Source organism: Callithrix jacchus, chromosome 21 (assembly GCF_049354715.1).
Source record: "Callithrix jacchus isolate 240 chromosome 21, calJac240_pri, whole genome shotgun sequence".
Classification (NCBI taxonomy): domain Eukaryota; kingdom Metazoa; phylum Chordata; class Mammalia; order Primates; family Cebidae; genus Callithrix; species Callithrix jacchus.
Window position 1 is genome coordinate 47844013 of NC_133522.1, and position 20047 is coordinate 47864059.

Below are 20047 nucleotides of genomic sequence, written 5' to 3' on the forward strand. Positions count from 1 at the left end.
CTGTGGCCTTGATGTGACTGTTCTGTGGCCTTGATGTGACTGTTCTGCGGCTCTGATGTGACTGTTCTGTGGCTCTGATGTGACTGTTCTGTGGCTCTGATGTGACTGTTCTGTGGCTCTGTTGTGACTGTTCTGTGGCTCTGATGTGACTGTTCTGTGGCTCTGATGTGACGCTTCCATGACTCCGATGTGGCTGTTCTGCAGCACCCACATTCTTCAGAGCCACATTCAGATGGAAGCTCTGCCATGTGCAGGGGATGAAACCAACTGTCATTCATCCTGCTGGAGGCCACACCCCCCAGGGATGCCCCCTGCTGGTCTTTCCTGAAGATGTTCTCTCTCTGGCCCTGTTCACAGGGAGGCGGGAGGACCACATGGTAAGTCCCAGAAGTGACCCGCAGCAGAGGAGGATGAGCATTGTTGGATAAATGTCCCAGGTCCCTCCTCCCTCCATGGAGCAGCTCTAGGCATGTTCTGCTCAGACGTCTGTGCAGTCGTAGTGAGTGGGATGAACCGAAGTTCCCTCTAGCCGGGACCCTCTCTCTAGGGTACCTGTCTTCCCACCTTCACTGTGCATCCTGGGATCACCCCCAAAATCAACTGCTTGCCCCCAAATCTTTGTCTTAGGGCTTTCAAGGGAGGGAAGTGAGGCAAAGACACTCATGAAAGTTCTTCTGACGTACTACGATGAGCTCTGTCAGTTTAATGGAAAAGTTGGTTACAGTGCATCATCATTATTATTTTGAGACAGGGTCTTGCTGTCACCCATGCTTGAGTGCACTGGCACAGTCTCAGCTCATTGCAACCTCAACCTCCTGCGCCCAAGCAATCCTCCCACCTCAGCCTCCCAAGTAGCTGGGACTGTAGGCACATGCCACCACACCTGGCTAATTTTTTGTACAGATGAGATTTTGCCATGTTGCCCAGGCTGGTCTCGAACTCCTGAGCTCAAGGGATCCCCACCCACCTTGGCTCTCCAAAGTGCTAGGATTACAGGTGTGTACCACCCCACCTGGCTGCATAAGTTTTTAAAATATCTTAGGACTAGTACTCAGTGAAACATTTTATTGAGTCATAAAGAGTCCAATCTACTTATTTGAAGCTAGGTTTTTCCGACTTTAAAAACTTGTGTCTAGTCAATTTGCCCTGTAAAATCAACACATAGCTGCACACTGCTGTCCCACCCCGATTAGGTATGAAGAGGAGGAGGGGAGGGATCCCGAAGGCGTGGATTTGGGGCGAGGCGACCTTCCTAACTCATTTTAAATCACACCCGGAGGCACCTTTGAGGTCTGCTCCAATCCCACGCCCGCCCCCCTGCACACGCCTCTTCCTTCTGTGCCATCCCGCCAGTCTCTCCTGCAGGGTCAGATCTGAAATACACAAAATACTGCGGATGGCAGAAAGCGGGTGTCTAAAGCATCCTGTGCTCTTGAGCCTGCAGCAGCTGCAGGTTTTAAAAATTGATAACAGGGGTGAATCCAGAAGGCAGATGCTTTGCTGTGGCCCCACCCAGAGCCAAGCACAGGTGGAGGCTCCACTCACAGTCTCCCTTCCTTCTAAGGCTCCAGGCCTGTGATTTAATTACCGCCCAAAGCAGAATCAAGCCCAGGTTGTCCAAGATGATGTCATTAATTACATTTCACCTGTGACAGTTACTAGCTGGTCCACACTTGTCGGGCCGGCTCTGGTGGATGGCAGGTCAGTCTCTGCTGGCTCCTCGCTTCTCATCTGCATTGCCTGAGGATGTGGCAGAAGCCCATCCCACTATGGGGCCCAGGTGAGATGCTTGGGGGAGGCAGCAGGACTCCGAGGACCACAGATTTCTAAAAGCACAGTATTTCAGAGCATCTGTTTACCCTTTTGTTATGGAACGGTCGTCCCACCCCCTGCTCCTCCCACAGATCCCTCCCCTCAGTGCTTGGAACTTGTGTGGTTTAAGAAGTCGGAGCAGGAAGGCTGTGATAATCATGCATTGGTAACCGGGATGCACAAGGGTCGGTGGTCTCCACCTGAAGGTGGGGAGGGGGATGTCCGAGCCCCAGGATGCCCTGCTGAGAGGCACAGCCAGCACAGGGAATTCCAACCTCCCAGCAATGGGTGGGTGGCACGGGGTCACTTTAATACCACCGGCGGTGTTTCCAATGACACGAACAGTGACAATGACAACTAAAAGCGGGCTCCATCTTACCAAGCGTTTCACATGTATGCTTCCCTTTGATCCTGCCAGTAGCTTGTGAGCGAGGTTCTCTTGAGCCTCATTGCACCCAGGAGGAAGCTGGGGCTCAGAGAAGCTAAGTGCGGCCCACCAGCTAGTAAAGGATGATGCCTCATGGCTGGGCTTTGGCTGGGATTGGTGACAATGGCTCTTCTCTGGACAATTGTGGGTGCACAGAAAGGTGGCCATGTAGGCCTGGCTGCAGCAGCTCCGTCTGTGAGTTCCGGTCCAGTCCCTAAGAGCCAAGAGCATCACTTGTCAGACAAGTGACTGAGAGCCACACGTAACCTCGGGACTCCACTGGTGTCCCTTTGGAAGCTGGACGATCTCCCACATGTCTCACTCTTTTTGGCCTGGGGCTTCCCGCCCACCTCATGTATCCCGTTCCACACTCCTCACCACCCACCTGCCTCAGTTCGGTGTCTTCTGGGCTCCCCATTCCAGGCTTAGGCACCTCCCTGCAGCCCCATGCCTGCGTCCTGTTGGCTGCGGCTTTGAGCCACCAGAATGGGCTTCTTTGGGAGCTGGTGGTCTCTGGCATTGGAGGTAATCCTACAGAAGCTGGACCCCAACTTCTATCACTGCATGGATTCGGCGTCGCTGTTCATATCTTCAGCTGGGCTGCCACAGCATGGGTTCAGTTGAAGGGAGAAGAAAGGAATTGATTTTGAAAGTTGATTATGTATTGCATTAAATATGTAGAATTTTCTTATTTTCCTCTTTCTAACTTTAAGAGGATCTCCTTGGTTACATACCCTGGATTTTGTTTTATTTTATTTTTGAGACAGAGTCTCACTCTGTTGACCAGGCTAGAGTGCAGTGGTGCGATCTCGGCTCACTGCAACCTCCGCCTCCTGGGTTCAAGCAATTCTCCTGCCTCGGACTCCCAAGTAACTGGTTACAGGTGCCTGCCACCACACCCAGCTAATTTTTTGTATATATATATATATTTTTTTTTATTAGAGACAGGATTTCACTATGTTGGCCAGGCTGGTCTGGAACTTCTGACCTCAGGTGATCTGCCTGCCTCTGACTCCCAAAGCGCTGGGATTACAGGAGTGAGCCACTGCGCCTGGGGAAATCCTGTGTTTTTGCTGCCCTTCCCCTCCCAGCTCAGCAGAGGTTCACTTGGGAAAGTCCCCTTCCTGTCCTACTCAGAATAGCTGCATTCCGATGGCTCCTTGCAGTTGGCTGCATGCCCTGGTGTCTGTCAGGGCACAGAATGCAGCTGAGACACCTGGAGCCTGAAAAGGTGGAAGGACAGAGAATTCAAAACCGGCTTTGCATTGAGTTGAAAATGGAATTTACATGCATCCAGCTCTGGGTAGAGAGTGTGTTGGAGGTACAGCAATGAGGTGTGTTTGGATGTCATCCCGCCACTCTGTCCCAGTGGTTCTGAACGTCTAACTCTATCTGACTTAGGCTCATGTGACCCCTATTCTCCTCCCCAGACACCCCCAAGGGGGAGGCATGTGTGGGCGAGGGGAGGTGGCGGGGGTGCTGGCTGCTCAAGAGCGACATGGAGGGCCAGGGTTGCACAAGCTCATTTGGAAGTAGATGGGGACAGTTACCTCTAACAGCTTTACGATCAGTGACATCATAACCACTGGTGTCCTTGGCGATCAGAAATCCCTTTCCCCAAGGGAGTGGGGCAGCTGCTACGTGAGCTAGCTACCCAATATCAGGGAGATTAGAGGCGCTCGCTTTCCATGTTGAGCTTAATCATAGTTTTATTTCCCGTCCCTGCTTGGGTTAGTTTCTTAATTGTGCCCTTATAAAGGAATGCTGGGGCTGGATAATCTATACATACGTCTATATATATGTATGTATGTGTATGTATACATGTATGGTTTATTTGGTTCATGATTCCAGTTGGCTGGAAAAGTCCATGGTTGGGCATCTGCATCTGGGGAAGGCCTCAGGCTGCTTCCACTCATGGGGGAGGGCAAAGTGGAGCTGGGTGTGCAGAGACCACAGGGCAAGGAGGACCCAGCGGGAAGGAGGGGAAGTGCCAGGTCCTTTCCAGCAATCAGCTTTCTTGGGAACTAATGAGTGAGAACCCACTCACCCTCAGGGAGGGCATTAGTCCATTCATGAGGGATCTCCCCTCCTTACCCAAATGCTTCCCATTAGGCTCCACCTCCAACACTGAGACCACATTTTTTAAATCGAATTTAACTTTCCACTGCAGCCTCAACCTCCCAGGCTCAGGTGATCCTCCCTGAGGCTCAGCCTCCCTAGTAGCTGGAACTACAGGTGCATGCCACCATGCCTGGCTAATTTCTGTAGTTTTTTTGTAGTCGGGGGTGTCTTGCTATGCTGCCCAGGCTGATCTTGAACTCCTGGGCTCAAGCGATCCACTCACTTTGGCCTCTCCAAAATTCTGGGATCGCAGGCGTGAACCACCGTGCCCGGGCTGGGAGACCAAATTTCAACATGAAGCTTGGAGGGGACAAATATCCAAGCCATAGCCCTTGTTCCTTAGAGGATCTGGACTTGGCAGGTGACCTGGCAGGTGACTTTAGGTCACTATGAGAGTCCTCTTACTTTCACACAACTGCAACCTCCATGTGCACCTCTTCTTAAGCCACACGGAGCCGGCTGCCCAGCAGGTTTGAGAGCGGCACTTCCTGAGCTGTCCACTGATCCTTCCCCTAAATCTCGGTGCAGAGAGTCAGAGGGGTTATTCACACCTCTGCCCGGGACAAGACGGCTCGCTCAGGAAGAAACACCCGCTTCCCCAGCGGCAGCATCGTTGCAGGGCGAGGAGCAGCATCCACCACGCTTGTCCTTTCTGTGTCCCTAAATGCAAAGGCGAAAGATGGGCTTTTTCAACAGATTCAAGTCAAGCAGACGGTGGGAGAATCATGGTCTTTAAAATTTGTTTTCAAAACAATAAAGCGAGATTTAGACATTGGTAACTGACTAGCCCATGTTTATTTGAAGTACCATGGAATCCTTAATGGCAGTATTTATTCAAAACCTGTGTCAGTGAGAAAAAATATTTGGTTTCCCAGAGGCTGTGCTGGAGGAGGAAGAATTCCGGGAAACCACAATTGGGCTTAAGCATCTCCCGTCCAAACAGCTGGGGAGCCATCGGTTTCCATGTCTGTCGGGTAACTGGATGACATCACAGCTAAATCTGGGGTAACTGCACCCGGGCACTTTCTGCTTCGAGGGAGAGATTCTCACCATTTCTTACCTTCAGGAAAGACACCCATTGCATATCTGAGAATTTAGAGGGTACGTTATGCCCCACACCAAGCTAGACTATTAGGCCTTGGGAAGTTGATTTAGGCTACATGGGACTTATTTTAAGATTCTGAAGTCATTACCACTGCACTCTATCTTCTGAGTAATGTGCCTGTCTTGTAGACTCTCGGGAGGAAATGCTTCACTCCAGCTTTATTTAGGTCATTACCGCAAGGCCGAGGCGAAGGCCACGTGTGAGGTCACTGACTGGCTGCTGCCAAGGGCAGGTTTATGACACGCAGTGGATGCCTTCCCAGCAGCCCCCGCCCACACGCTGGCTGATGCACGTGTCCGGTGCCCGCACAATGATGGTTTTTTAGCCAACAAGGTGCTTCGCTGTTAAGTGGTGGAGGCTCAGGGAACAGGAGCTGCACGAACGCACAGGTAGATAGGGGCTGGTTTCCCAGGGGGCTTCGGGAAAACATTCTAATGTTTCTTTCTTCCCCAGTAACAATGAGCAGGTAGCTCTGACCACCTGCCGGGGCATCTAACTGACCTCTTCTATGATAGGCATATTAGCTGCTTGTCACGGGTCAGGGACAGATGGAGTGGACGGTGGTAGGAATCTGTGTCTGACCTTCCTCTATTGCTTCCTGGGCTTAACAACTTTGATTAAAACATTTGTCTCCTGGCTGGGCGCAGTAGCTCTTGCCTGTAATCCCAGCACTTTGGGAGACTGAGGCAGGAGGATTGCCTGAGCCTAGGAGTTCAAGATCTGCCTGGGCAACAGGGCAGAACCCCCATCTCTACAAAAATAAAAATAAATGACCCGGGTGCGGTGGCTTACATCTGTAGCCCAGTTCTTTGAGATGGAAGGATCACTTGAGCCCAGGAGGTTGAGGCTGCAATGAGATATGATCACACAACTGCACTCCAGCCTGGGTGACAGAGAAAGACTCTGTCTCTTTAAAAAAAAAAAAAAAGGCCTTCTTTCCCATAAAGAGTACATCCTAAACCAGTTTTTCCTCTAACATGAATTGACCCAAGAATCACCTGTAGATCTGTAGAGCTGCAGATCCTGATCCAGTGAGTCGGGGCAGGCATAGGAGTCTTGCAAGCTCCCAGGTGACACTGATGTCGCTGGTCTGGGGGTGCACTTTGAGCAGCCAGGACCCAAGCTTCGCTTGACTCCAGGAGACATCCAGAGCTGGCTTGCTCTTTGCTTCTCCTTAGCATCGTGCTGTGGCCATGCTGGGTGCTGGGGTCTCCATTCCTTACTGTAAGTCAACATGTAGCCATGACATTTCTGGCATCAGTGTGGATGTGTGATAAGTCCATATTTGCAGGAACCTAAGGAAAGACCCATTTGCTCATCATCTGTGAAGGTGTGGGTAGGAGACCATCAGACCTAGGGAGAGGAGAGAGCTGTGGAGGGAAATGAGAGTCAGGAAGAGAATGAGGAGCTCTGGGCATGTAGGGGGACATCAGGGTCCAAGGGGGGAGCTAGGTGGGGCCTGCCTGGGCCTCTGCAAAGAGACCTGGCGGAGGGGGTGGAAGTGGGGTGCTCGCCTGTTGGCATGTCAAGGACAGGGTGGTGATAGATTGGTCTCCTAGAGACCAAGGAGCCTCAATGAACTGTCACCTACCCCAGAGCCCAGCATAGGGTCTGGCACATGGTAAATGCTCAGACAACATGTTTTGAATGAATGGAGTGGAAATCAGGTACACATATGAGACAAGAGCCTGACACTGTGTGACGCAGGGTCAGACCGGGGGCAGGTGAGTGGTGCCTGTGTAGAGGGGACTGTGGGCCTGGTTTTCCTCACTCTGCGGTCCTGCTTCTGAACGGAGTAGCCGTGGACCTATCGTTGGGAAAAGGAACTCAGAAGAGGCCCAGTCCAGAGTCTGGGTCTTGGAAGAGAGAAACTGGGGGGCTTCAGCTGTGCAGTGACCCATAGCTGTGTGGGGTCAGGATGCAAGGCTCAGAACCAGGCGGCCGGCCCAGCCTGGGTGTTCCACTCTAGACACTCCGTGTGGACTGATGTTTGTGTGGTCCAGGGCACTGCCTCGTCCTGAGCATTTCATCGACTGGAGACTGGGTGTTTCTCATCACAGAGGAGCCTGCACAGGCTGCAGAGCAGGACCAGGCTCTGAGAGCCGGGACAGGGGCCCTGGAGGAAAGGACTTGCTGCAGCACGTGCCCATTCCCTAGACCCTCTGTCCCCAGGTGTGTGGCCAACAGTGTCCCTGTGCATTCTGTGGGCCACCAATGTCTCCAAGAAGGGAGAGTTTTCTACGGAGCCCAGCAAGGAGCAGATGATGCAGCCCTGCTGACGGCCTTTGGCTTTGCGAGTGCTCTTTAAACCCGTGCGCTCCCCGGAAGCGCTGGGCAGCTGCTCAGGCTGCGAGAAGTCTTCACTCACAGAGACGGATGCGTCCCAGGGTGCCTCACTCTGCCTTTATTCTTCCCGCCACAGGCCCAGCGTCCCCAGGCCACCTCTGCTGAGATTACACAGCGTGTTGCCATCGTGATTCGTACATTAGCTATTGTGATGTATAATTTTAGCCTGAGAAAAAAGTTGCAAGAATAGCACAAAGAAATGTTTGTTCCCTTCAACCAATTCATTAATTGTGAGCATTTTGTCTCGTTTGCTTCATATCTTCTTTCTAGTATAGTCTCTATGTATGTATCTTTTCTTAGACATACCAGCCCTGCCCATGTGCATATCTTTTCATACATGTGTGTATATATATGTGTATACATATGTGTATGTAAATATATGTATATATGTGTATATACATGCATATCCGTGTATATGTAAATATATGCATGCATGCATGTGTCTATATAGGCATATAAATATGTGTGTATGTATGTATACGTGTGCATATACACATGTGTATGTAAATATATGTGACATGTGTAATGTGCATATACATGTGTGTATATGTATATATTTGCATATACACGTGTGTATTTAATATGTGTATATGTATATGCATATATACCTGTGTATATGTGACTATATGTGTATGTGCATATACATGTGTGTATAAATATGTGTGCATGCATGTGTGTATATATGTGAATATACATATGTATGTACGTAAATATGTGTGTGTGTGTGTATATGTGTGTCTGTGTGTATCTGTGTACCACAGACAGACAGACAGACACACACACATACAGATTTTAGGGCAAGGACTATTTAAAGAGGTTGGAGATATCAGGTTTCTTCCCCTAAGCGCTTTGACATGTGTTGCTAAGAATATTCATTCTCTGACATCACTGGTATTGCTATGCCCTGTCCTAGAATCCATCACATCATCCTTATTCAAACATAATGCCCTTTGCAACCATGTTTTTTCCAGTTTAGGATCTTCTTTTGAATCTGTGTTGCATTTGGCTTTATGATCGTGATGACATTGAGGGAAAGATTATTTTCATTTTCTTTAGTAAAGAAAGTACAGGGGCCAGGCATGGTCGCTAACCCCTATAATCCCAGTGCTTTGGGAGGCCAAGGCAGGTGGATCATGAGGTCAAGAGTTTGAGACGAGCCTGGCCAAAATGGTAAAACCCTGTTTCTACTAAAAATATAAATATTAGCTGGGCACGGTGGCGGGCGCCTGTAATCCCAGCTACTCGGGAGACTGAGGCAGGAGAATCACTTGAACCTGGGAAGGGGAGGTTGCAGTGAGCCCAGACAGTGCCATTGCACTCCAGCCTGGGTGATAGAGCAAGACTCCATCTCAAAAAAACCCAAGAAAGTGCAAAACTAGAACCAACAACATCAAAGTTGCTTGTATGGAAAGGCTTGAAATCCATAAATTGTTCCCAACAGTCAGCAAACAGAATCCAGAAACCTATCCGCCGGGCAGACCTCTGAATGTGGCTGACCTCTGGGGAGCAGGTGGGTGCGGTGGTCTGCTGTCAGGTTTGCAGTGAATGAAGTGATGCCATCTGGATGCTGGCCTCCTCCACGTCTGTATGACTGAGAAGGCAGCCCCTGCTTCTTCAGTTTTGAACCTGGTTTCAGATGCTGCTCTTGGGTTAAAAAGCAGATTTCTGGCCATGCTCTTTGATCACAAATTTAATTACAAAGTTTGCTCTGACCCCAAAGGAATGAAAACTTACCTGCCAAATGAAAGCTGCAAGTTACTAGATTTTTACTTGATCAGCCTCTCTTTCTGTAACCAAAGAATCATTCTTTGTCCTGATGCGATGTCGGTCACCCTCAAGCTCAAAGCCCTTTTGTGGGGCGCCCTTATCTCTCTGAGGGCCTGTGTGGTGCAGACAAGGGGAGTGAGAGGTGATGATGTGACAGCTCTTGGCCCTACTCTTAGGCCCCGAGCCGGCAGTGGGGCTTAGACTGCAGCATCCTGACCTGACTTCCAGGCTCTGCTTCCAGCAGGTGAGTTTCTCCAGCAGGCAGAGGACACATGCAAAATTAAGATACATTTCCAGGCTGGTTTTTACGTTAAAACCCCAACTTAAAAAAACTTTTCCATAAATTACTGGGGGGCAGGTGGTGTTTGGTTATATAAGTTCTTTGGTGGTGATTTGTGAGATTTTGGTGTACCCACTGCCCAAGCAATATACACTGTGCCATATTTGCAGTCTTTTATCCCCTGCCCCCCTCCCATTCTTTCCCCCAAGTCCCCAGACTCCACTGGACGATTCTTAAGCCTTTGCATCCTCATAGCTTAGCTCCCACATATCAGTGAGAACGTATGATGTTTGGTTTTCCATTCCTGAGTTACATCACTTAGAATAATAGTCTCCAGTCTCACCCAGGTCACTGCAAGTGCATAAAAAGAAAAATTCATTTCTTTTTATGGCTGCCTAGCATTCCATATATATATCACAGTTTCTTTATCCACTCATTCATTGATGGGCATTTGGGCTGGTTCCACAACTTTGCAATTGTGAGTTGTGCTGCTACAAACGTGTGTGGAAGCATCTTTTCCAAACAATGACTTCTTTTTCCCTGGGCAGATACCCAGGAGTGGGATCGTGGATCAAATGGAAGTTCTACCTTCAGGTCTTTCGGGAATCTCCACGCTGTTTCCACAGTAGCTGTACTAGTTTTACGTTCCCACCAGCAGGGTAGACGTGCTCCCCGTTCCACTGCATCCACACCAACATTGACTGTTTTCTGATTATGGCCATCCTTGCAGGAGAAAGGTGGTATCACACTGTGGTTTTGATTTGCATTTCCCTGATAATGAGTCATGCCGAGCATTTTTCCGTATGCTTGTCGGCCATCCGTACATCTTCTTTTGAGAACTGCCTGTTGATGTGCTTAGCCCGCTTTTTGATGGGATTGCTTTTTCCTTACTGATTTGTTCAAGTTTGTTGCGGATTCTGGATACTAGACCTTTGTCAGACGTGTAGAGGATTTTCTCCCACTCTGTGGTTGTCTGTTTACTCTGCTGGCTGTTCCTTTTGCTTTTCGAAAGCTCTTTAGTTTAATTAGGTCCCAGCTATTTAGCTTTGTTTTTATTACATTTGCCTTTGGGTTCTTGGTCATGAAATTCTCACCTAAGCCAATGTCTAGAAGGGTTTTTTCCAATGTTATCTTCTAGAATTTGTGTAGGTTTAAGTCTTTAATCCGTCTCGAGCTGATTTTTGCATAAGGTGAGAGATGAGGATCCAGTTTCTTTCTCCTGCATGTGGCTAGCCCGTCATCCCAGCACCGTTTGCAGAAAAGGGTGTCCTTTCCTCACTTTATATTTTTGTTTGCTTTGTTGAAGATCAGTTAGCTACAAGTATTTGAAAAACCTCAACTTTTAAATGTTTATTACACATTTTATATAACAGCAAAATGTTCAGAATGCTTTATGGATAAATAGGAGACTTAAAAATGAACTAAACCTCACTTGGGCCACACATTAGAATTTTCCACGTGGGGCTTTGGACTGGTCTTACCTTTCTAATGTGCTTGGGTAATGATGTTTCTAGAACGTTTGTTCTTATTTGCAGGAGAGGAGGATGAGGTGCAGGGTGTGTAGGAAACTTGCTCAAGATGATCCAGCCAGTAAAGGGTGTAAGTAGGCTGTTCCAGAAGCTGCCTCCAGAGGTCACATCCCAGAGTTTACCAGCTCAGAGGTCGCCATGCTACCTCCTGGTTATGCAGTGGGGGCTGGAGTACCCCACTGAATGGGGGATCCGTTCCCAGGCAGTCCCTGAGTCCATATTTCTGCACAAAGTGCCCGGGTCCTTGTTGAGAGAGGGTAGAGAGCAGGAATCAGACGGTCTTCGTTGGCAGCCTCATTTTCTACCGTGAAACGAGCACATTAGCATCCTCTCAAGTCAGGGAGCTGTTTTAAGGATTCATGAGGCCATGCGTAGAAAAGCACCGAGCAAGTGGCTTGGATGTCAACAGGTGCCCAGGGAATGACGAAGCAGCACGTGGGGAGGATGTGGGAAGCCCTATGAGCCGCAGAGCACTCTCCCTGCTGAGGGCTCCCTGCCCTTGACCGGGGAGCAAAGGCACTTCCCAGGAGCAAAATGTTATCTGAAACACTGTATTACAAAAATTTCCAAACGCACAGAAAAATGGAAACAATCATAACGTAGACACTCCGGGTTCTACCGTGAACACTTGCGGTCCTTTACCGCGTATCTACCCGCCCGTTAGCTCTCATCCGTCACCCGTGGCATCCTGTGTTTAATGCATCCCGTGTTCAAAGCGGCTTGCGGAACTCCATTTCCTAAATATTTCACCTGGCATATCATTAATTAGAGCTTCATATGTGTTCACAGCCCTTTTTTGAGGTACAATGTAGATACAGTGTAATGTGCAGGTGCTAAGTGTACATCCACTGAGTTCTGACAAATGCATAACTTCCTTCAAGGCTCAGCATCCCCAGAATCCTAGAAAGTTCTCTAGTACCCTTTCCAAGCAATACCCCCTTCATTCTTCAGAAGGAAGCGCTGCTCCCAGGTTTTCTTCGCCATAGATTTGTTTTGCCTGTTCTAGAACTTTATAGAAAGGGGGTCGTGTTGTACATCGTCAGTTCTATCTGGCTTCTTCCAGTCAGTGTGTTTTGTGCCATGTTTGTGTCATTTGTGATGCTCTGAGAATTCATTTCTTTTTGTTAGTGAGCGGTATTCCATTTTAAGAAGATATCATAATTTGTTTTTACATTCTCTTCTTCATGGGCTGCTTCTGGGTTTTGGCTATTATTCATAAAACTGGTGTGACCAAATATTTTTGTGGACATAAATTTTCCTCTATCTTGAGTAAATACAGGATTGAAATGGTTGGGTCTGGGGTAGGCGTATTTTCTGTTTTGTAAGAGACTCCCAGACCCTTTTCCAGGGGTTGCAGCTCTCTATATCCACCAGCAATGCGTGTGTTCCGGCTGCTCCACGGCAGCACATTCAAGTCTTTTACAGATGTCAGCCATTATCGTAACATCGGTAACCTTCCAGAAAGTTCGACCTCATCTGCTGTGTTTCCATCCATCTGAAGTCTGTTAAAATGTATCCAAATCCAAATCGGTAAACCAAGAGCCAGTTCTCCAAAAGTTGTGTGGAAAATCTAAAATTTATTCTTACCACTGCTGGCTGCCCCACTGGCCCTGCTGTGCTCTTAGACACCAGGAGTTTGGGAAGTTGGTTTGTCCTCTCTTCCATTGTTCTGTTTTGTTGGAGACAGGGTCTCACTCTGTCACCCAGGCTGGAGTGCAGTCGTGCCATCACAGCTCACTGCAGGCTCAGCCTCCTGGGCTCAGCTGATCCTCCCACCTAAGCCTCCCAAGTAGCTGGGACTCCAGGTACCCGCCACCACACTCGGCTAATTTTTTTGATTTTTTTCAACAGACGAGGTTTCATCATGTTGCCCAGGCTGGTCTGGAACTCCTGAGCTCAAGCAATCCACCTGCCTTGGTCTCCCAAAGTGTTGGGGCTACAGGCGTGAGCGACTGCGCCCAACCCTCTTCCATCATTTTCAGGGAAGGATCAGGGGTCAGCTGTTCGCGTCTAGGTATGAACGAGCTTATCACTGGATCACCTGTCTCGGGAGGAAGACTTGCCCTGGGGATGTAGGAACAAGGACTAACCTGCTCAGTGCCTCCTAGTAGCCCCACTTTACCTAGTGTGTCAGTTCCTCACAGGCAGATAAACTGAAGCCCACGAAGCGTCATCACCTGAGGTTGCAGAGTTGATGAGCAAAGGTCTCAGCCCCGGTGGACTAAGATCCTGGCTTCCCGCTGGGACTCAACAGCCCCCCTGGCAGTTATTCCAATACTTCCTCAGTGTTGGAGGCTTTTACAGAAACTCCTTGCCTCTGTCTCTCACTCAGCCCTTAGAAAACCTCTAAGAGATGACCACTCCTGCCTGTGGCACAGAGAAGGACCAGGCAGAGGACCCTCGGAGGCTCGGACAGAGAACTCGCTGCGCTTTCAGTGGTCCCGGGCTGGCTCCCTGGCCCTGCTCTTATGGCTTTGGCCCAAAGCCTTCCAGATGGATGGAGCTGTGGACACTGAGTCTGGGAATGCCTCAGCCCACCTTTACTCCCTTCTCCAGCAGGAGTGGGGGTGTGCGATGTTCAAACAGGCCCAGCCTCTCTCTCAGATCCCATCTGGGCCCACACCACCCCTCCTTCCTGAAGGCATAAGTGGCCGCATGAGGATGGCTCTGGCCTTTGAACGTTCTTGAACCATCCAAGTTCAGCATATACTGTTGCTGAAGCTTCCCTCCTGCTCCTTGGACAAACTCACTTCTCCCTTCAGGGACCACTCTCACGTAGCAGAGTATACCCCTGCTGCCCAGCAAGGCCTTCACCATGCTCCGAGCCTGGCCTGTTGCTCCAGCTCCTGGAACCCCTCAGCCTTTGGTCTATGTGAATGCTCCAGGTCAGGTAGCTTGTCACTGCTGGAGGACCTGTTGCCACTCACTTCTGGCCACGAAAAACGTTTCCTGTCTGAGCAAAACCCACCTGGGAGGAACTTCTTTGCTCCCTTGTTTAATTTTTGACTCTACCAAATAAACATGAGTTTCTATCCTACGGCAGACCTCCAAACACTTTGTGGCCTGTCATCACGCTTGCCTTGGGTCTTCTCTAGGGGAGCTAGTCCTATAAGTGGGCACAGACTGACTTGACTGCAACCCCACCCACTTCTGCAGCGTATCAGGGTTCACCAGGCTTTCCTCTCCCTGTGTGATGTGAATCAGGGGTGTAGCCAGATCCACGGGGAGGAGGACCTGTCAGCAGCGTTAACCAGAGTGGACAGAGGCTTAGGAGTGGCCTTCAGGTGAACAGGCGGCATGACAGGCTGCAGACGGCCAACCAAGCCTTGCTCTGCCCCCACCTGGCTCCACACACACATGTAGGTGGTTCTGGCTCCCTGGGTGGAAAGAACAATGGGGTGGGTGGGCATTGTGAGCCTGGCAACCAGAGACCATGGAATAGCAGGGAGAGGAGGAAGGAGGACCCCTTCCAAAAACAGTGGAGTGACACCTTAGTGCCTACTTCACGGCCCATCTGGGGTCTCCCCCTGTCTGCTTCTGAGCAGAGGGTGTCCATTATATCACAAGCACAACCCCAAAATGTGCTGGAGCAGGAAGTCGAGCAGGGCCTCAGTCCCCGGGACTTTCTATACATGAGGAAGGCAGGGCTGAGCAGGCCAGATGCCGCGGTAGGAGGGGTGCACCCTGCTCCCCTCTTCTGAGTCACTGGGGTTTTGGGCTGCAGGTGGTCAGAGGGTGTCATTTTGGGGGGTTCTCAGTAATAGATGGGATACAGTAGGAGGGCAAAGTCACAGAAATTCTCTGCTGGAACTCCAAGACACGGGCTGGGAGCTGTCTGTAGGACCAAGACCCAGACTTGGGCCAGGATTAAAGGTAGGGGGGATGTGGGGTGCTGAGTGTGAGGAACAGAACTGAAGTGCAGGGAGGTGGCCTGACCTCCAGGAGCCGCCATCACTCTCGGTGCTTCCCTCCCTGTATTTCTTTCTTCCAAGAAAGCTTATTTCCAAGAGGACAGATTCGATGGGCAAAAGGCCATTTCATTTCTACTTTATAAAAATGGATGAAAGGAGAGTTGAAATAGTTTTGCCTCTTACATCCGTGGGTTTGGTTCTGAAGGCAGCCAGCCTTGGCAGGTGGATGTGGAGGTCGTGCAGGTCACACGGCCGGCTGAACTCGGCGGGTATCTCTGGTCCTGTTCCCGACCCCTGGGCCACCTAGCTCTGCTGGAATTGGCTAAGTGCTGTCCTTCCACTTTGTCTAACAGACCATGGCAAGGATAGGCCAAACAAGAAGGAGCCGCCTCAACTTGTAGGTCAGGTTGGGGCTTCAGAACACCTGAGTTCCAACCTCCGTCCTCACCACCAGCTAGCGCCACAGTGTCCTCAGCTGATTTTCTAAAAATAGTTTGGGCAATCTTGAGGGCAAACCCCATTAAAAATCTGTACCCCGTCTAGCATCCAGAGGCGTCGGCATTCGTGAGCAAACAGATCTCATTCTCGGTAGGAGTGTACCTCCTCTGGAGACACCCCCCTAGCATCTTCCAGCTGCCGGTGTCCCAGGCAGACCGTGGGGCGCCTTGGCTCTCAGCCACAGGTCTCCAACCGCTGCCTCCTCGGAGTCCTTTGCAGTCGCTTAGAAGGACGCTCTCCCTGGATTAGGGGCAGTGCTGGGCCAGGACGATCCCAGCTCCATCCTCCCACTGCAACGGCCCTTCCAAAGAAAGTCCCACTCGCAGATTCTGGGTGGACATGAATTTTGAGGAGACACGATTCAAACATGTCTTTGTTATCTCTTCCTTCTCAGGGTGCGGCCCCCCCACCCCGACAACTCGGTCTTCCCTTCGGACACTGCTGAGACCCTTACACGGGGTGGTTTCCCGAGACACTGCGGAGATCACCCCTCCCTAACGAGTTCTGCAGACTCCCTGGAAGTCTTGCTGGAAATGCTTTCTCTTTTTCCGTCTGGGATGGAAAAACGCTCCCCATGGCTCCACCATCAGTCAGAGAGACGTTCCAAGCCGGTCTTTCCACTTGGGTTTTCTCATCCGGCTGTCTTTTATTTACACGCGCCTGAAACTCCCGAACACTGCTCGGTAAACACTCCCTCATTCACAAGCAAATGCCGGCCCCGGGCCCGCACCCGTCCTTCTCCAGGAAAGGCCAGCAGACGGACTTTCTTCACATTCTCTGGGGTTTTGGGGGAAGGGTATGTTTTCCCTGACATCACTCCAAATGTATTTCTTAACAAAAACCTCCTAGCCTTTGGAAAATGGAAAAGAAGTTACTCATCTAGAAGGAAACTCCAAGTTTTTAGGACCCACAAACCCCCCGGGTGATGGCACCGCCCCGCCCGCCGGCCAGCATGTCGAGACCGCATCGCCTCGCCTGGGTTTCGGGCAGCGGTTTCTGCAGCCTTGATGTCTGGGTCACGCGTTTGAATTCCTGGCCAGGATTTTCCAGTGGGTCTTCCTACCTGCTGGGAAAGAGCCCCCGTGCAGTGCCCGCCCTGCGTCATGGTTCTCGGAACGCCCGAGCATTCTGCGTGCCTGGAGAGGTGGAGAAGCCGGGAGGATGAAGTGGGGGGGCCGTCAGCTCCTGAGCCCCCTTCATCTTTACGGAGCAATAGTGAGAGTCTTCTTCTAGGTTAGCGGTTTGTCAAATGGCCAACTTTAGAGGGAGCCACCACCCTTCTAAGAATTTTAACTATATCGTCACATGGCATTTAAATATATTCCCAAGACCAAAGGGATCACAGGGCACCAGTTTCTCAGCTGGGAGTGACTTCCTGTCACTCCCGGATTCTCTCGGCAGGAGGTAGATGAAAAGAGCTGCTGAAAAAGTGACTTCCCTGGCTTGTGATCTCCGTGGGAAGAACATGTGACCCGTCTGAGGCTTGAATGTCAGAATGCAGTGTTTTCCCGCTGATCACTGCTGTTCTGGGAAACGCAGCTGTGGTTCTGCGAGACCGTGGAGAGGTCCTTAAAAGAAGATGCACACCCGGGAAGTGGGAACCACAAGTGGCTGTGGGGAGCCCTCTTCTGCCTGCTTCTTCCTGGCCTTCCCCAGTGTGCATGCGGGCTGACCCCAGGCCATTTAACAAGCACGTATTGAGTACCTACTGTATGCCAGTCCTGGGCTGGCCCCGGGGGAAGTAGTCTTGGGTCCTGATTCTTCCTTTTGAGTTTGCTTTGTTTTGTTTTTGTTGTTGAGACAGGGTCTTGTTCTGCTGCCCAGGCTGGAGTGCAGTGGCCTGAACGTGGCTCAGTAGGCTAGATCTCCTGGGCTCAAGCGATCCTACTGCCTCAGCCTCCTGAGCAGCTGGGTCTCCCGGCACACACCACCACGCCTGGCACATTTTTTCTTTTGCACTGTTTTGTAGAGACAGGGGTCTCACTATGTTGCCCAGGCTGGTCTCTAGGTCTTGGTGTGAAGTGATCCTCCTGCCTCAGCCTCCTAAAGTGCTGGGATTACAGGCATGAGGCACTGCACCCAGCCCTGACTCCTCCCTTTGTGCTGCCCATCACCTATCAGGGCAGGGGAGACCCTCACTCACATTGTCACACAGAGGAAAGGGACCGATGACCCGAGAGAGGTGACAGTGAAGCTCTGTTTTGGGTGTCGGGGAGTGGGATGGCGGTGAGCCGAGGACTGGAAGGCAGCAGGGAGGCATGAGTGTTTGAGCTGGCACTGATTGGGTCAATATTTGCTCTCTCCTTTTGTCTTGATGCTGATTTGTGGCCTAGCATCCTCCTAGGCCGAGCCCTGATTGTATTGCTTGAACTTGGCCTCTGACCCCAGGCTGACGTGGGCCCTGGATTAGTTGCTGCCACTCAGCTTTGCCTCTCCTGAGTTCTGGTTCTGGTCAAATGTTCAGTGGTTCACTGCCCCGGGGATGGCTCTTGCCATTTTTTGTCCCAGGGTCAGGAGTTTCTGGGCCTGGAGTCAGCCCTGCCTTTCCGAGGCCAGGACCTTCCCAGCTGCCTGGTCCCCACCCCCAATCCCGTGTCTGTGGCCTTATGTTGTTGTGACCCACACTGTCCTGCCCATCATGCTGTCACCTGCTTGCCTCAACACTGGCCAGCTACTGCTGGGCCCCCTTGGAAGCCCTGACCTGGCCCAGGTTGAATGTCCCCCATCCAGACCATTTGGGGGCTACCTCTAGGCCAGGCCTTCACTGCCTGCCTGCCTACGCCCAGAGCCCACCAATGGCGAGGAGTCCGTCTGGCTAGCAGTTCCCACGGACAGTGGACCGTGGACAGTGGCTGCAGTGGACATGACACAGCCCTTCTTAGCACGGAAGGTTGATTTCAGGGTCACTATTGCACTTATCTTCCTGAGGAGGAAGCAGGAAGCCAGGCTCTCCAGGCACTGATTGCATTCTGGCCTCTCGGAGCAAGCTGGCTCAGTTGCCGCTGGTGGGCATGTACTTTTGCTCCATTTGCAGATGAGATGCTAGGCCAGGTGTCTTCCAAAGGCCATCTAGAAAGCAAATGCCAGTGGATCTGGGGTTAGACCTGGCTCTGCAAGGTCCCAAAGGCCAGAGCAGCCCTCTTCCTCCTTGTCTTCCGAGCGGCCCGTGGGTCCTGATGTCTCTGTTCCCCAAGCGCGGTGTCCTTGCACCTCAGGGCTGAACTCCTTGTCTACCTTCCACTGATACCACCCACTCGGGAAGGAGCCTCCCTTGCTCTGAAGCTGTCACTCAGGCACGGAGGCTGGAGGGCCCCAATGGGGATGGACAGGGTAGGTGGGGGAGCACTGCCTGCCTGGCAGATTCACCGAACACCGGTGTTTCTCGTCACAACGCCTCAGACAAAGCAGGCTGAGGCTTAACAGCCCTGGTTATCTGACCTAAATTCCTGCTGAAATTGAAGTCAGCCTCTTCTGATCTGACCCTGAGTGATCTGGAGGCCACGGTCACCATAGCCCTGTGAGGGGTCGTACCTTGCGCAGGGGACTGACGGTGACCGGGGCCACGTTCGCTGGTGCCCTGCCTTGATGCCCGCTTCCAGAGAGGCAGAGCTCTCAGCAGCTACACTGTCCTGGGGGCTGGGCAGGGCGGGGGCCTGGCATGTGGCCGGAAGGGTGGAGTGATGCGGGGTCGGGGGGAGAATGCATCTTGCGCCCTGTGCTCTGGCCTCCCTGTTCTCCACATGGGCTCCTGGGTGAGGACAGCTCCTGCCCCAGCCTCTCTGAAGGGCCCAGCTGACCCTTCTCCCTTCATGCCTAGCTTTGGTACCACGGACCCTGTTGTCTGGGCGTAGTTGGGTGTGGGATTAGACTCTGTGAGAGTCGGCTTAGGCCGGGAATAAAGCAGCGAAAACGGGAGCTTAAGCAACCGACACTGACGCCCTCACAGCTCTGGAGGTCGCCAGGCCAAGAGCCAGCTGTCTGGGCAGAGCCCTCCTGGCCCGTGCTGGCGCGTGCGGGGGCCCATGGTCCCTGGCGTGCCCCGGCTGCAGCCACCTCCCTCCGCCCCCGCCTCCGCCCCCGCCTCTGCTGTCTCATGGTGCTCCCTTCTCTGTGCTTCTGCGTCCAGATTTCTCTCATTTTATAAGGACGTATTAGATTTAGGGCCCACCCTACTCCGACCTGACCTTATCTTAACTCCACCTGCAAAAACCCTGTTCCCAAATAAGATCGCATTCACATGTTTGGAGGGGT

General features: G+C 51.4%; 1 long non-coding RNA gene across 1 annotated transcript; it reads right to left on the bottom strand.

Annotated features, from left to right (window-relative positions):
• Positions 1-1050: 1050 nt before the first annotated feature.
• Positions 1051-17051, bottom strand: LOC118149884 (uncharacterized). The gene is made up of 6 exons (XR_004737630.3): positions 16860-17051; positions 6464-6835; positions 4766-5020; positions 2625-2839; positions 2192-2453; positions 1051-1826 (listed from the first exon to the last, which is right to left on the bottom strand). It is a non-coding gene; the product is annotated as an uncharacterized LOC118149884 (long non-coding RNA).
• Between the last annotated feature and the right edge of the window lie 2996 nt (positions 17052-20047).